This window comes from Saccopteryx bilineata, chromosome 4, assembly GCF_036850765.1.
Source record: "Saccopteryx bilineata isolate mSacBil1 chromosome 4, mSacBil1_pri_phased_curated, whole genome shotgun sequence".
NCBI classification, from domain to species: domain Eukaryota; kingdom Metazoa; phylum Chordata; class Mammalia; order Chiroptera; family Emballonuridae; genus Saccopteryx; species Saccopteryx bilineata.
The window spans coordinates 37,302,443-37,319,301 of record NC_089493.1 but is presented as its reverse complement, the minus strand read 5'-3'; the positions used below and the strand labels follow the sequence as shown (position 1 = coordinate 37,319,301).

General features: G+C 44.0%; 1 protein-coding gene across 9 annotated transcripts in view; it reads right to left on the bottom strand.

Annotated features, from left to right (window-relative positions):
- WDR89 (WD repeat domain 89) overlaps positions 1-6,593 on the bottom strand; it is a 59,110-nt gene extending 52,517 nt beyond the window's left edge. For 5 of the 9 annotated variants that reach the window (XM_066276347.1, XM_066276351.1, XM_066276348.1 and 2 more), the window contains exons 1-2: positions 6,366-6,452; positions 1,084-1,209 (exon numbers count right to left, since the gene is read on the bottom strand). The gene's annotated coding sequence lies outside the window, so the exon portion shown is untranslated. Of the gene's footprint in view, positions 1-1,083; positions 1,210-6,240; positions 6,329-6,365; positions 6,498-6,559 lie in introns of those variants that run through there. The other 4 variants (XM_066276345.1, XM_066276355.1, XM_066276346.1 and 1 more) reach the window with 4 other exon arrangements.
- Between the last annotated feature and the right edge of the window lie 10,266 nt (positions 6,594-16,859).

The window sequence follows — 16,859 nt, the reverse complement described above, 5'->3', positions numbered from 1 at the left end:
GAACCTGGGTCCTTCCGCATCCCAGTCCGACGCTCTACCCACTGCGCCACTGCCTGGTCAGGCTAAATCTGAACTCTTTTCAGGTACAATAGACACTCAATATAACTTTATATTTTGTTTAAAAAAGAATCATATTTTGCAAAGTACTACAGTATTTGCTGTTTCATCTGATTCTCACAACTCTGAGAGTTAAATAGGATAAGTACTATTTTATTCTTATTTTACAAATAAGTAAACTTAAGCTCAAAAAAGCCAAATATTTTGCATAGTATAGCTAGAGTGCTCCTCTGACTCCAACTGCTCCTTCTATTATATCATGTTGCCAATAATTTTATTCTTTCCAAGTTGTGTCATATTTAATGTTCAGGTCAAGAAATTTGGAAAATATACAGAACATATAGGCAGTTTTATGATCTTTAAAATGTGAAGAGTTTTGATAAAAATCTCATTATTTTATGATGTACAGTTTATCTAGCTGAAATGAACCAATTAAATCAGTGTGACTCAAGAAAAACCTGCACTTATTAAAGCTAAGTGAATCCAATTTTAAATGTTAAAATGTGAAATAATGTGACATTATTATAGTACTATTTTACAAGAGTTTTTAAAAAATCACTTCTAACTAGATTCATCTCAATCACTGGAGTTTATTCTAAACCAAATAAGACAAATTATAAGATCAAACAATTATGCACAATAATGGGGAGACTTAAGAAATTTGTTGTCACTGAGAAATGCTAGCTTCCCAGAAATCATAAGCTTCACAGATAGTTTTCTAAATGTTCATTCATCTATACTTATTTTACCCAGATTACTAGCCAACTGAGGAACAGAGAGGGTTGGTGAACCAAATGGGAACATTTAACAAATATATGAAATAACTGGTTTGGATAACTGGGAGAATTTTTTTTATCAATTGAACAACTAATCATCAAAAGTCCAATAAACTATACTTTAAGTGTATAAAAATGAAAACTTTGCAGCCTGTAACTACATACTATACTCTCACATCCTAAAGATAGCTGGTAGACTAGCTACACTGGGCTTGCAAAGACGGCTTAAAACTAGTTTTGTAGGCCTGACCTGTGGTGGCGCAGTGGATAAAGCGTTGACCTGGAAATGCTGAGGTCGCCGGTTCGAAACCCTGGGCTTGCCTGGTCAAGGCACATATGGGAGTTGATGCTTCCAGCTTCTCTCTCTCTCTCCTCTCTAAAATGAATAAATAATAAAAAAAATTTAAAAAACAAAAACTAGTTTTGTAATTAGCTTGTCATGCATTTTGAGGGAAAAGGGCCGAAGTGACAAGATTGAAAAAAGAATTCCTTTGGAAAAGTTGTTTGTGGAAAAATATTGTGGAATCCTTTTCCTCATTCCCACTTTACCAAGCATGAGAGTAGCTCTCACTCAAAGGTCTTGATCTGGTCCTTTGTAGACTGCTGACAGAGGACCCATGCCTGGAAAAGCCTAAGAGACTGTGTGTGGATACCTGCTCAAACAGAACAAGAATAGCTGCATTGCATTGTTATTGGCCTGTCTACCCACAATTTGCTGGGGCAAGAAATGTGAGGCTTTTTCCTGTGGAACTGAGGAAGAACAGGTATGAAGCCAGCTAGAGGAGACTTTGTCCACTAGGACAATGGTCCCCAACCCCTGGGCCGCGGACCGGTACCAGTCCGTGGGCCATTTGGTACTGGTCCGCAGAGAAAGAATAAATAACTTACATTATTTCCGTTTCATTTATATTTAAGTCTGAACGATGGTTTATTTTTAAAAAATGACCAGATTCCCTCTGTTACATCCGTCTAAGACTCACTCTTGACGCTTGTCTCAGTCACATGATACATTTATCCGTCCTACCCTAAAGGCCGGTCCGTGAAAATATTTTCTGACATTAAACTGGTCCGTGGCCCAAAAAAGGTTGGGGACCACTGCACTAGGGTTGTCTAGAGAAGCATCTGGATGCCAACAGAGTTCAGAGATTAAAGAAACTAAAAGCTGGAAACTAAGGACTGGGGACAAGTCTTAAGCAGCTGGCCCATTATAGCAGACTGTTAACTCATCAGCAGATAACTAGCTAGCCATATAAACTATTTAGATGTGACTACGTGACAGAGTTCTAGCCAAAAAAAATGTGAGAAAATGTAATGTAGGTCTGAACCATAGAAATGTTTCTCCTTGCCCTTTCGTCTTCTAACTCCATACAAAAAGCATAGAAGCCTGACCTGTGGTGGCACAGTGGATAAAGCGTCGACCTGGAAATGCTGAGGTCGCCGGTTCGAAACCCTGAGCTTGCCTGGTCAAGGCACATATGGGAGTTGATGCTTCCAGCTCCTCCCCCCTTCTCTCTCTCTGTCTCTTCTCTCTCTCTCTCTGTCTCTCCCTCTCCTCTCTAAAATGAATAAATAAATAAATAAAAAAGCATAGAATAGTTATATACTGAATGCCTACTTGGAGCAGGTTTATTACAACTCATCAGGTCTTGTCTCTTAAGAAATATTCATTCTAGCCAGAAAAGAGAGGAATAATTATCTTCTTTTGAAGAAATGACAAAAAACTGAAGTCATCAAAAGCTACTGTCTTCTTGCTAAAAGGAGGAGGATTGCAGGATATTAGTAATGAGTAAACTATCAGTCCAGTTCTCCATGAAGCCTAGTGCAGTCCAGCCTTGGGAGCAATGGGACCTGGAGTCTTTATTTGTTTACATAAAAGGCTTCCTTGTAACAAATCTCCATCACCTGAGTTCATGCAAGTGAAGCATTTATTGGCTGTGTAGGAAATCAGAGAAAAGGGGCCTTGGACACAGGTTCAGGGGTTAGGCCCAGGACTAGCTGCCGCTGCCCACTGCTCCACTGACTGCAAGTCTTGTTGGGTCTCCTAGAGCTTAGGAGAGAGAAGCAAGGAAAACATGCCTGGAGGAAGAAGATGAAGAGAAGGGGAAAAGTGCAGACCTGCTCCCAGAAGAGACAGGACGCTGAGTTCATGTTTCTTAAACTAGGTGACACATACCTACAACTCTAGTAAACTGACTATTATAAGAAGCAGATCAGCCTGACCAGGCGGTGGCGCAGTGGATAGAGCGTCGGACTGGGATGCGGAAGTACCCAGGTTCGAGACTCCGAGGTCACGCGCGGGCTCATCTGGCTTGAGCAAAGAGCTCGCCAGCTTGGACCCAAGGTCGCTGGCTCCAGCAAGGGGTTACTCAGTCTGCTGAAGGCCCACGGTCAAGGCACATGTGAGAAAGCAATCAATGAACAACTAAGAAGTCGCAACGCGCAACGAGAAACTGATGATTGATGCTTCTCATCTCTCTCTGTTCCTGTCTGTCTGTCCCTGTCTATCTCTGCCTCTGTAAAAAAAAAAAAAGATAAAACATTTAAAAAAAAAAAAAAAAAAAAAAAAATAAGCAGATCAAAAACAGTAGATATTTATTGGGGGAAAAAAAAACACAACTGTGTATAAGAGGACTAGCGCAAACCAAACCCGTGTTATTTAAGGGTCAACTGTATACCCTCTGAACAGCTTAACAGTGATTTACACGCAATTGGCCCTAAAATATTAAACTATATTAATACAAATAGCACTCCAGTTCAGAAAAATAGAAATTCTCTTGTTTTCAAGAGACCAGTCCGTGGGCCATTTGGTACTGGTCTGCAGAGAAAGAAAAAATAACTTACATTATTTCTGTTTTATTTATATTTAAGTCTGAATGATGTTTTATTTTTTAAAAATGACCAGATTCCCTCTGTTACATCCGTCTAAGACTCACTCTTGATGCCTGTCTCGGTCACATGATACATTTATCCGTCTCACCCTAAAGGCCAGTCCATGAAAATATTTCCTGACATTAAACCAGTCTGTGGCCCAAAAAAGGTTGGGGACCACTGCTTTAAAGCATACTAAAGAACAGCATTATCCTCGGTCCTATCTGTAACTGATCATAGATGTTGCAGATACAACTCAAAAACTGCATGGGTAACAATACCAAGTGAGAGAAAAGCAGCAATGTGGGCTAATGTACTTTTGCTTTATGCTATATACAGCAGCCTAAGATAAGCGTGTAAACCAGACAAAAGCAAGACTTTTGCACTTACAGTACTGTCCTCAACACTATGTAAGTAAGCAGGTTAAGTGGGGCAAGCAGACTTAAAGGGGCAGTAGGCTGCAAGTTACTATCACTGGTTTACATTCATTCTATGCACTAGTTTCAAATGACAGTCTAGACCAGGGGTCCCCAAACTATGGCCTGCAGGCCGCAGGCGGCCCCCCGAGGCCATTTATCCGCCCCCACCTCACTTCCAGAAGGGGCATTTCTTTCATTGCTGGTCAGTGAGTGGATGCATCCTGTGTTCCTGGAGTACTGTATGTGGCGGCGCTCACGTACAGTACTACTTCCAGCGACACGGAATGCACGCGTCAGGGCTCCGGAAGCCCGTCATATCACCTGCCACAGCTAGCAGTGACAAATATGAAACCAGACATTGACCAACTCATTAGCCAAAAGCAGGCCCATAATTCCCATTGAAATACTGGTCAGGGTCCTGGCCGGTTGGCTCAATGATAGAGCCTCAGCCTGGTGTGCAGAAGTCCCGGGTTCGATTCCCGGCCAGGGCACACAGGAGAAGCGCCCATCTGCTTCTCCACCCCTCCCCCTCTCCTTCCTCTCTGTCTCTCTCTTCCCCTCCCGCAGCAGAGGCTCCATTGGAGCAAAAGATGGCCCGGGCGCTGGGGATGGCTCCATGGCCTCTGCCCCAGGCGCTAGAGTGGCTCTGGTCACAACAGAGCAACGTCACCGATGGGCAGAGCATCGCCCACTGGTAGGCGTGCCGGGTGGATCCCGGTCAGACACATGCGGGAGTCTGTCTGACTGCCTCCCCGTTTCCAGCTTCAGAAAAAAAAAAAAGAAATACTGGTCAGTTTGTTGATTTAAATTTACTTGTTCTTTATTTTAAATATTTTATTTATTCCCATTTTGTTTTTTTTACTTTAAAATAAGATATGTGTAGTGTGCATAGGGATTTGTTCATAGTATTTTTTGTAGACCGGCTCTCCAATGGTCTGAGGGACAGTGAACTGGCCCCCTGTGTAAAAAGTTTGGGGACCCCTGGTCTAGATTCTACAGTAAAGAATTTGAAAAACAGAAATAGTGATAAGTAGTTAACATCAGAAATTTATATTTTAGATCCATTATCTCGTTTGATCCTCACAACTCTAGTAAGTAAATAAGGCTGGTACTGATTTTAATTCTGAGCAAGTGCACTCCCCCAAAGGTTAGGAAGTGGCTCGTACTCCGATGCCTTTCTACTAGATAGACATTGGTAACAATTTACTTGTAGGTATGTCGTATTCTAAAATAAATTCAAGTTAGATAACAGGAGCAACATTTTACAAGAAATACCACATTTTAATTTTACGTCCATGAAAATCGAATGCTGCCTGACCGGGCGGTGGCGCAGTGGATAGAGCGTCGGACTGGGATGTGGAGGACCCAGGTTCCAGACACCGAGTTCACCAGCTTGAGCGTGGGTTCATCCGGTTCGAGCAAAGTTCACCACCTTGGACCCAAGGTCGCTAGCTGGAGCAAGAGGTTACTCGGTCTGTTGAAGGACCACCGTCAAGGCACATGTGAGAAAGCAATCAATGAACAACTAAAGTGCCACAATGAAAAGCTGATGATTGATATCTCTTATTTCTCTGCGTTCCTGTCTGTCCCTATCTATCCTTCTCTCTGACTCTCGCTCTGTCTCTGTAAAAAAAAAAAAAAACAAAAACAAAAGATCGAATGCCACACTCCTTTTAAGTTGTCAAAGCAAGAGAACACGTGGCTAGTAATTAAATGAAGTGTTTCTAAGCGAGAAATGAAAACAGTAACAGCACCTCTTTAGACGGCTATGTGGACTAAATGTGATAATAACATAAAGTGCTTAACGTAGTGGCTGGTCTCGCAGTTTGTGCCACGCCTTTCCCCAAATGAAAACTTGCTTTCTGACCTCGAAACTGAACCCAGGAGGTGGGTAGGAAAGAATGCAAGAGGACCGAGGGAGAAGCCGCGGAAATCCAGGTCCTGGCTACCCCTCCTTGAACATCTGGAGAAAGGCGCGTTTTTTTTAATGAAGAATGACCCAAAGGAAGCGCTGGAAGCGGCGGCGGCCCTGGAGGCAGGACTGGCGGGATGGACCGAGGTTCGGACGGCGGCACCACAAGCCTCAATGCGGGCTCCCTCCTTCCAACTCTTTCCATTACCCTCAGCTCTAGATGCTCAGCGACCCGGCCTCCCAGGATCAACCCGAACTGCCACCGCCAATGGAGAGAACTGCCCAACCACTCGACTCGCATGGCCCCACCCAGCCCGGCCCTACAAAATGTACCTCAGCTGTGAGCCTCCCACTGGCAGAAGAAAGCACGCGAGTCCAGCCACGGCGCAGGACGGTCGACCGGAACTCCACCCTCTAACTCTCTGATTGGATGAACGCGCAAAGGAAAATGAAGAGGATTGGCCAGCAACAGACAGGGTAGTGAAAGAGGCGGGGCGGGGAGGTGCGAAGAATTGCCCGGAGCTGACCTTCCTTCCGACCGACGAAAACAGCAGGTCTGCGCCTGTGTGGAGCCAGCTTGCGTAGATCGCCGCACACCACCGCCCCTTACGTTACGTTAAGGGAAGTTTCAACGACTGATTGGTTGTGATAAAGAATTGCCTCTTTCTTCCGTGGCCAATAAAGAAAGGCAAGAATAAAGAGAGTTCCGCCTCTTCCTCCGGCAACTGAGTCCTTCCGTTGACTTGGGGCTACGGCAGTTCCTTTTGGCATTTAGGTGTTAGGACTCTCACCAGGCCAAAATTGGGTGGAGAATTGTTACACTATCTCGGAAATTTCTATTTCACGTGAGAAGTACTTAGTAAGAATCGGGCCCTAAAACACCCACATCGGCTCAAAACGCTCTAAGTAGCTAAATATGACTCAAAGGAACCGGTCTTACTTCCTTTTTGGCGTGGCTGTGTCATTGGCTGTAAAAGTTGTCCGTCTGAGGTAGCTATGTTCGCCTCCGTTTGGAATTTCTGATTTGTAAACCCTAACGCGCAAGTCCTGCGTCTTTGAATGTGATTGTTGCTCCAAAGTTGTTCTTCATGGACTCCTGCTGAATTCTGATGTGCTGCGCTGTGCTTTTTATCCTTACTTTCATCAGCACCATCAAAGCCAAAGGATACTTAGCAAAACTGGAAAGAGTTCATGTATTCTGCTCACAAAAATTAGGGGATACTTTGTCGCTTCATATTTATTTTGAAATATCTAATTTTTGTAAGCAGTATATATGTTTGTGAAAGAAATATTAGTGTTTCAAACATTTTACTGCTGTGCCTGGCGCTCTGCTAGTTGTTCGAAATTACCATACTAGGGTGGTTTGGGTTTGTCAAGTTCTTGCTATTGTGACAAAAACTGCCTTTGATTTTCATATTAGTGTCCATTTAAGGTATTTGAAAAGTACCTTAAATTTAGCAATGATACACAGCTGTTTATATAAATCAAGTGTTGATATGATGTGGAGCAGAACTGGCTGCTGTCTTGACAGGAAAATAACAGTCAAAATGTCAAGCATGAACAGTTTCAGGAGGTACATACATTGCATATTAGTCAACATTACTATGAAGTTCATTTTCAGCCTTTATGGAAACATGTTGGCTGAAGGCAGAGCTTCCCTGCCTTTATTGAATGATGAATTCCTTTTCCTTCTTTGAATCCATTTAGTAGTATTTCATCACTTTTGTGTTCAGCAAAAGTAAAAATGAATCCATAAATACCAAAACTTGTCTTCAGCGGACTTTCTCTTTTGACAAATTTTCTCTATTTAACGTGTAATACTATTGTGTAAGAAAAAAACAAGATTTTAGGTATATATAACAGCCTCGCATTTCTAGGTTGAAAAATAAATACATTTTATAGGATTGAAATAAAGTAAAACCTGCTTTTGTGACTGGTTTTGGAATTATTGCAGTTCTGTTTAAAAATATCAAATTATAATTTTTTGTTTTTGTTCCTAAATGAAAAGTTCAGACTGTTATTCATAAATGAAATGGAAGATATAACTTCCTTTGTTCTCAATAAATTAAGAGCCACATTGAGTATTGTAAAGCCAGTAGCCACGGCCACCATCACAGCTGCCCGGCTCATGAAGGTTCACATTTAATTCAGACAGAGGGTAATGAAACAACGGAGCCAAGAACTGGTGGGTGGTTACCTTTAATCCTAGCTTGCACTCGCCGGGCAAGAAATACACACAGTGGGAAAACATTTCCCTTTCCATTATGGGCTTCCAAAGCCACTGACTCATCTGACTATTCCTAGAATCAAAGGGACCACCAGCCTTATTCACCTCTGTTCCCCATCTCCTTCTCTCTGCACAAACTCTGCACAAACTAGCTTCTCCTTCAGCACTCTGCCATCTTGGCTGCTTCTCCTCTACAATGCTGATGGCAGGATCTGGGCGACCAAGAACCCCCCGCCCCCAAAGCCTGCTTCATTTTATAGTGTAGAAATTAAAGTCTTTAAGCCAATATACAAATAAGGAAGTCTGATGCAAAGCCACTTCTCTGAGGCATAAATGAGATGGATTCCTTATAAGTGCACCACCCCACATCATGCAACAGGCAAGCGTGTGGGGAAAATCTCAGTTTTTAAAAGATCTTAGTATCAAAAGGGTGGGAAAGGCTTATTCTTAAAACCAAGCCTTAGGCCTGACCAGGCGGTGGCGCAGTGGATAGAGTGTTGAACTGGGATGCAGAGGACCCAGGTTCGAGACCCCGAGGTCACCAGCTTGAGCGCGGGCTCATCTAGTTTGAGCAAAAGCTCACCAGCTTAGACCCAATGTCTCTGGCTCGAGCAAGGGGTTACTCGGTCTGCTGAAGGCCCGTGGTCAAGGCACATATGAGAGAGCAATCAATGAACAATGAAGGTGTCGCAATGAGAAACTGATGATTGATGCTTCTCATCTCTCTTCGTTCCTGTCTGTCTGTCCCTATCTATCCCTCTCTCTGACTCTGAAAAAAAAAAATGCTGAGACAGGTCAGTAAGCCAGTACAAATAGAACAGGGAAACTGAGATGATTAAACAGCCAAGCAAATCATTTGCTAGATTAAACATCTAGCAAATCACAAAATCATATCTCTATAATCAAGGACACTTAAGAGCATATGGTTTAGCCTGACCAGGCGGTGGTGTAGTGGATTAGAGTGTTGGCCTGGGATGCTGAGGACCCAGGTTCAAAACCCTCTGGTCAAGCCAGATGAACACCACAGGGTTGCTGGCTTGAGCATGGGATCATAAACATAACCCCATTGTCGCTGGCTTTAGCCCAAGGTTGCTGGCTTGAGCCCAAGGTTGCTGGCTCGAGGAAAGGGTCACTGGCTTGGATGGAGCCCCGTGGTCAAGGCACATATGAGAAGCAATCAATGAACAACCAAAGTGCTGCAACTATGTGTTGATGCTTCTCATCTCTCTCCCTTCCTGGCTGTCTGTTCCTGTTTATTCTTATCTCTCTCTTTAAACAAAAAAAAAGTAAATGGGCTTGCCTGGTCAAGGTGCATAAGAGAAGCAACTACTATGAGTTGATGCATCCTACTCCTCCTACTTTCTCTTTCTCTCTCCTCTCTCTAAAATCAACAAATAAAATCTTTTTTAAAAAAGTAAACGGTTTATGTCACGCGGGAGACCGGGGTTCGATTCCCCGACGGGGAGCCAAAAAAAAAAAAAAAGTAAACGGTTTATACTGCTCCCCAACCTAAGGGTAAATAGCTTAAATCACCCTACTAAGGGAGGTAAATAGGAGAAAGCCAATTAGTACCATTTGTGCCAACTACACCCAAGGATAGATGAAGTTAAAAAAGTAAATCTCATAAAGCTGATGAATATTCTGTTGAGATCCTCCTCTAAGACCAGCTCTAAACTCCCAGTCTTTAAAAACACTCAAAACAAAGAGGCCAGTGTGCTCTCCCTCCTGGGAACATAAGCATGGCTTTCTCTTCTCCCTTCTCCTCTTCTCTCTGCCTCCCACAGGCATGCATTTCTTAAACTTTTAGGGTCCTCATGAGACTCGCAACAAGGGGAGCAGTGGACAGAGAGAGCTCGTCCTGGGCTAACCCCGGAACCTGTGTCCAAGGCGCCCTTTCCTCCACTTATTTTTTCCCACAAGGTGTCTGGAGAGCCAGGGAAGCCTCACCTAGGCTCTCTCTGGTTGCCTCTTCTACTAGACCATTCCTTGTTTTACTGTCCCCAGCTTTGATAAACTTACTCTCAAAATCACTGGACTCGGCCTGACCTGTGGTGGCGCAGTGGGATAAAACATCGACCTGGAACACTGAGGTTGCTGGTTCGAAACCTTGGGCTTGCCTGGTCAAGGCACATATGGGAGTTGATGCTTCCTGCTCCTCCCCCTTCTCTCTCTCTCTCCCCTCTCTCTAAAAATCAATAAATAAAATATTTTTAAAAATCACTGGACTCATGTTGTAAAATTTTTCCTGCACAAAGTCAAACCCCCACATTACAGGCTGGCCCTAAGCAGACCCACTGGACCAGATCCCCTGTCTGGTAAAAAAAACTGCCACTATGGTTAGCAGTCTTCAGCAGACTGATAAACCTGTGGAAGGAGGGGCAGGCCCCCTCTTGGCTTAGAAGGAAGAAACAAAAAGAATACAAGGGAAAGGAGCCAGCTGGGGTAACCGAGTTAGCCAGTGATAAATTATCTATATCCCATAGTTACAATACAAAACAAGAACAGCAAGATCTGAATGTTACTATGGTCACTGATCTGGAAACTGGTTCCCCCTTTCTTACCCCACTGAAGCCTTCCCTCCCCTCTTCTGGAATCCTGGGAAACCTTAGGCAAAGAAATCACATGCTCATTGCTTAGATACTGTAAAGGTATATAACCTGTAAGAAAGTCATCTTCAGGGAGCCCATGTGTTGGTCAAATAAGTTTGAAAATATGATATATATGTTTGCTTGCTAATAGTTTGCATTGAGTGTGGGGGACAGGCTGTAAGCAGCCAGGGTCATTATGGCCTAAGGCTTAGTTTTAAGACTAAGCCTTTCCCACCCTAAGTGACTTTGTATCAGAGACTTCCTTGTTTGTAAATTGGATTAAAAGTTTTGATTTCTACACTATAAAATGGGGCAGAGGAGCCCATGCTGGAGGAGAGCAGAGAAAGGTCACGTAGAGGAGAGGAGAAACAGCCAAGATGGCAGAGTGCTGAAGGAGAAGCCATTTTGTGCAGAGTTTGTGTAGAGAGAAGGAGATGGGGAACGGAGGTGAATAAGGCTGGTGAGGCAGAACCTTTGATTCTAGAAAATTCAGATAAGTCAGTGGCTTTGGGAGCCCTGAATGGAAAGGGAAGTGTTTTCCCACTGTGTGTATTTCTTGCCCGCCAGGTGCAAGCTAGGATTAAAGCTAATGGCCACAAGTTCTTGGCTTTGTTGTTTCATTACTGTTTGTCTGAATCAAACCTGAACCTGCATTGGCCAGGCGGCTGTGATGGTGGCTGTAGCTACTGGCTTTACGTGTTTTAGAGCTACAATCTCCAAGTGCTCCACCGGCTTTTTTTTTTTTTTTTTTTACTTATTGATTTTTATTTTTTTATTAATTCATTTTTAGAGAGAGAGTAAGAGAAAGAGAAAGAGAGAGAGGAAGGGGAGGAGCAGGAAGCATCAACTCCCATATGTGCCTTGACCAGGTGAGCTCAGGGTTTTGAACCAGCGACCTCAGCGTTTCCAGGTCAATGCTTTATCCACTGCGCCACCACAGGTCAGGCTCCACCGGCTTTAATAAATTCTACTTTCTTCATCAAGTTGTCTGAGCGTTTTGTCCTCCTTTGATTCCTGCAATAAACCAACTGAAGTAATGGAATCACAAGTACATTTGGCTAATCTATACTAACTATCCTAAGTGCTTAATCTTTTGGAATCTCGGACTCCCAAAATGTTCAATTTTAAAAGGAAAAACAGTTGCCTGACCAGACGGTGGCGTAGTGGATCCATCTGACTGGGATGCGGAGGACCCAGGTTCGAGACCCCGAGGTCGCCAGCTTGAGCGCGGATTTATCTGGTTTGAGCAAAAGTTCACCAGCTTGGACCCAAGGTTGCTGGCTCAAGCAAGGGATCACTTGGTCTGCTGAAGGCCCGTGGTCAAGGCACATATGAAAAAGCAATCAATGAATAACTAAAGTGTCGCAATGAAAAACTGATGATTTATGCTTCTCATCTCTCTTCGTTCCTGACTGTCTGTCCCTATCTATCCTTTTCTGACTCTCTCTCTGTCTCTGTAAATTAAAAAAAAAAAAAAAGAAAGAAAGGAAATACAGTTATGTGGACAGAAAAGAGGCCACATACTGAACCCGACAAATTGAGGGAGGGACGCTGTATATAGGCCTTATATATTCAGAGACCTAAGCCTGACCAGGCGGTGGCGCAGTGGATAGAGCATTGGACTGGGATGCAGAGGACCCAGGTTCGAGATGCCGAGGTCACCAGCTTGAGCGCGGACCTATCTGGTTTGAGCAAAAGCCCACTAGCTTGAACCAAAGGTCGCTGGCTCCAGCAAGGGGTTACTCGGTCTGCTAAAGACCCACGGTCAAGGCACATATGACAAAGCAATCAATGAACAATTAAGGTGTCGCAATGAAAACCTGATGATTGATGCTTCTCATCTCTCTCTGTTCATGTCTGTCTGTCCCTATCTATCCCTCTCTCTGACTCTCTCTGTAAAAAAAATAAAAATGAAAAATTCAGAAACCTAAAGTAACCACCTAGGATGGTCTGAAATTAAAATTCTGACAAAAAACAATTCTTGGCAGGTAGTCATGTCCTAAGGCTGTGACTGTGAACCTTTTTTTTTTTTTTTTTTTAATTTTTTTAATTTTATTCATTTTAGAGAGGAGAGAGAGACAGAGAGAGAGAGAGAGAAGGGGGGGAGGAGCTGGAAGCATCAACTCCCACATGTACCTTGACCAGGCAAGCCCAGGGTTTCGAACCGGCGACCTCAGCATTTCCAGGTCGACGCTTTATCCACTGCACCACCACAGGTCAGGCACTGTGAACCTTTTTATAAAAACCGCCCACCTTTGCAGTGTGGTCCCTCCTACCCACTAGTGGGCTGTCCAGCTTTTATGGTGGGCGGTAGTGGAGCAATCAAATGCGCTACAATTGGCCCACCATGAAAGCTGGACTGCCCACTAGTGGGTGGGAGGGACCAGGTTGACCAGCACTGCAAAATTGGGCGTTTTTGTCCCCCCCCAAGCCAGAAATGGGGAGGCCGTCAGACAGACTCCTGCATGCACCTGACCGGGATCCACCCGGCACACCCACCAGGGGGCAATGATCTGCCCATCCGGGCATTGCTCTGTTGCCACCAGAGCCACTCTAGCGCCTGAGGCAGAGGCCACAGAGCCATCCTCAGCACCCGGGGATCTTTGCTCCAATGGAGCCTTCGCTGCGGGAAGGGAAGAGAGAGGCAGAGAGGAAAAAGAGGGGGAGGGGTGGAGAAGCAGATGGGCGCTGCTTCTGTGTGCCCTGGCTGGGAATCGAACCTGGGACTCCTGCATGCCAGGCCGAAGCTCTACCACTGAGCCAACCAGCCAGGGCCAAAATTGGGCGGTTTTTATAAAAAGGTTCGCCATGACGGTCCTAAGGCATTATTCTTCCCTAACCAAGGTCAATGTTTATCTGAACTGAGCCTATTATCTTTTTGCATCTACAATGACATGCCTGATAACATACCTTTAAAATATAGAGTAACACATACTTTTGAAACTTAAGAGTAATCCTTTCAAGACCTGTGGGTCAAATAAATTTGAAAATATGATGTATATGTTTGCTTGCTCGTAGTTTGCATTGGGTGTGGGGGACAGGCTGTAAGCAGGCAGGATCCTTATAGCCTAAGGCTTAGTTTTAAAGCTAAGCCTTTCCTACCCTTCTAATACTAAGATCTTCTCAACACTAAGCTTTTCCCCACACACTTGCCTGTTGCATAATGTGGGGTGGTGCACTCTTATGAGGAATCCCATTGATGCCTCAGAAAAGTGGCTTTGTATCAGAGACTTCCTTATTTGTATATGTAAAGTCAGTAGTCAGGGCCACTATCATAGCCGCCTGACCCATGCAGGTTCGCATTGGATTCGGACAGTCAGTAAAGAAACAAGGGAGCAAAAAACTAATGGGCCATTATCTTTAATCCTAGCTTGCACCTGACAGGCAAGTAAAAACACACACTGGGCTCCAAAACCCACTCACATTCAGTGCTCACAAAGCTACTGACTTATCCGAGTTTCCTAGAATCAAAGGTTTTTAGCTCACCAGAATTATTCACCTCTGTTCCCCATCTCCTTCCTTCTCCCAGATACAAACTCTGCACAAACTGACTTCTCACTCAACATTCCGCCATCTTGGCTGTTTCTCCTGGCCTCCTCCACATGGCCTTTCTCTGCTCTCTGCTCTCTCTTCTCTCTGTTCTAATGTTAACCTCAGGAACCAAGAGTGCAAGCTCCTCTTCTGCCCACATTTTATAGTGTAGATTCATAACTTTTAATCCGATATACAAAATAGGAAAGTTTCTAATACAAAGTCACTTATCTTGGGCATGATGGGATTGTACCACCCCACATCAAAACGAGTAGGAAAGGCTTAATCCTAAAATCAAGCCCCAGGCTACAAGGATCCTGCCTGCCCACAGCCCACAGAGACACACATTAATATCACCTGGGCAATGGCCTCCATGTGGGCAGTGCCATCTTTAACAAAGTGAGCATAATACATTTTATCTGCCCAACAGTATACTGGCTTAAAGGCTTTAATTTCTGCACTATAAAATAAAGGAGAAAAGAGGCTCTCTCTTGGTTCCTAAAATTAGCACTGCAGAGGAGAAGCAGCCAAGATGGCAGAGTACTGAAGGAGAAAACAGTTTGTGCAGAATTTATGCAGACAGTGTGGTAAGGTGCCAGAGAACTGTAAAGCTTAGTATTGGCAACGCCATTTTAAAGAGGAAAAGTCAGGCTTTCTGTCGTGTCTTTTCTTTGGAAAATGGAGGGAAAAGAATATAAAAGTCTCCTGACTTACAAGGATAACTGGATCATTTAGTTTTAGTTCTCTGAAAGGATTCAAGTTATCTAAAGAGCTTCCTTTCCCTTTCAATAAGAGACAAAATTTACATACCAGTCTACACTGATTTTTAGCTCTCCCTCCCTTCCTGGAATTCTGAGATTAATGTGTACCTCTAGGGCAGGGATCCCCAAACTACGGCCCATGGGCCACATGTGGCCTCCTGAGGCCATTTATCCGGCCCCCGCCCCACTTCTGGAAGGGCACCTCTTTCATTGGTGGTCAGTGAGAGGAGCATAGTTCCCATTAAAATACTGGTCAGTTTGTTGATTTAAATTTACTTGTTCTTTATTTTAAATATTGTATTTGTTCCCGTTTTGTTTTTTTACTTTAAAATAAGATATGTGCAGTGTGCATAGGAATTTGTTCATAGTTTTTTTTATAGGCCGGCCCTTCAACGGTCTGAGGGACAGTGAACTGGCCCCCTGTGTAAAAAGTTTGGGGACCCCTGCTCTAGGGCTAGAGTCTAGGCAAAGGAGGGGAGATAGACACTGTTGGTCAAATAAGTTTTTAAATATGATATATGTTTGCTCACTTATAGTTTGCATTGGGTGTGGGGGACAGGCTGTAAGCAGGCAGGGTGGTTATAGCCTAAGGCTTAGTTTTTAAGACTAGGCTTTTCCCCACACCCTTGACTGATTGCATGATGTGGGTGGTGCACTCTCATGAGGAATCCCATTATGCCTCAGATAAGTGACTTTGTTTCAGAGATTTTCTTTTTGTATATTGTATATTGTATTAAAGGTTTTGATTTCTACACTATAAAGTGGGGCAGACCGGGAGCTTGCTCTCTCCATTCCTGAGATTAGCATTAGAGGAGAGAGCAGGGAAAGGCCACGTGGAGAAGAGGAGAAGCAGCCAAGATGGCAGAATGCTGAAGGAGAAGCCAGTTTGTGCAGAGAGAAAGAGATGGGTAACAGAGGTGAATAAGGCTAGTGAGCTAGAAACCTTTGATTCTACGAAACTCGAATAAGTCAGTAGCTTTATGAGCCCTGAATGAGTGGGTTTTGGAGCCCAGTGTGTGTTTTTACTTACCCACCAGGTACAAGCTAGAATTAAAGCTAATAGCCCACCAGTTCTTGGCTCTGTTGTTTCATTACTGTCTGTCCGAATCTAATGCAATCCTGTACGGGCCAGGCGGCTGTGATGGTGGCCACATGTTGGGCAGATAAAATATATTATGCTCACTTTGTTAAAGATGGCACTGCCCACGTGGAAGCCTGTCGACCACGTGATGGTATTGGTTGTCCTTCTTGCTTGAGATGGATGTGATTATATTAATGTGTGTTGGGGGTGTGCTGTGGGCAGGCAGGATCCTTGTAGCCTGGGGCTTGGTTTTGGGACTAAGCCTTTTCCACCCTTTTTGATGTCTGGTGGTGCACTCTCATGAGGAATCTAATTATGCCTCAGATAAGTGACTTTGTATCAGAGACTTCCTTTTTGTATATTGGACTAAAGATTTTGGTTTCTACACTATAAAGTGGGGCTGACCGGGAGCTTGCTCTCTCGGTTCCTGAGATTAGCAGTAGAGAGGAGAGCAGAGAAAGGCCACGTGGAGGAGGCCAGGAGAAGCAGCCAAGAAGGTGGAGTGCTGAGGGAGAAGCCAGTTGGTGCAGTGTTTGTGCAGAGAGAAAGAGATGGAGAATAGAGGTGAATAAGTCTGGTGAGCTAGAAACCTTTGATTCTAGGAAACTCGGATAAGTCAGTGGCTTTGTGAGCACTGAA